Here is a 789-nt window from a genome sequence, read left to right as displayed (position 1 = left end):
AACTCAAGACTTCAAGGCCATCATGGATATAAAACGTTTTTTGAAAATAACGAAAGGATGGAGGGAACATAGCAAAGCTTGGAGTTATTTCAGATGGGCTACAACAAGGTAGGCAAAATGATGGTGCTTAAAACCTTACACAACGGTAAATTGGAACAAAACTAAAAGTAACTTTAGCCTTTATAGGGCTGTAGCCTATAAAGTTGTCGAGATTAATAGGTCGTAATTAGGCGTTGTTGTAAAGATATTGCATGTTGTACTATATAGGCTACTAAATATTTAGGTCACCAATGCACGAACAAAACCGGGAAATGGACAAATATTATCAAGGCTTTGAATGTTTCCGTCTGTGCATGGGGGTGTCTGTAGATTGGTGTGCAACGCATTCATTCATGCAGGCCTGTGGTCATGCATGTGCCCTTAAAATAGCATCTGCATTTTCGCCACAGACTTTAGACCAGGGAGTTCCTGGTCTGTGGCGGAATTGTTTTCTGAAACTGCAAAATATCAACAGTGAACGTTTGCGCCGGAACACGCCCCGTCTTTTCGCTGAACCGCCCCCGTGGGCGCAATCAAATTCTCTAATTTACAGGCATGTACCTGTGGAGGGAAAATTCCAATATGCGCTGACTGCAAAATAGGAAAGACAAACGCGCGAGTATACAAAGTCAATTGCGCCGGGACGGAAGATAGAGCCCTCAGTCTTTCTCTCTCTCCTTCTCTTCCATCGCTCTGTTCTGTTCATTCCCACATTCTTCTCCATCCCTCCCTCTTCCTCACCCTGAGTAC

This window comes from Alosa pseudoharengus, unplaced genomic scaffold (genome assembly GCF_046254945.1).
Source record: "Alosa pseudoharengus isolate Yale_2024_CS ecotype anadromous, Long Island Sound unplaced genomic scaffold, YU_APseudo_1.1 YU_APseudo_1.1_scf_3, whole genome shotgun sequence".
NCBI classification, from domain to species: domain Eukaryota; kingdom Metazoa; phylum Chordata; class Actinopteri; order Clupeiformes; family Clupeidae; genus Alosa; species Alosa pseudoharengus.
Note: the sequence above shows the minus strand (reverse complement) of the source record.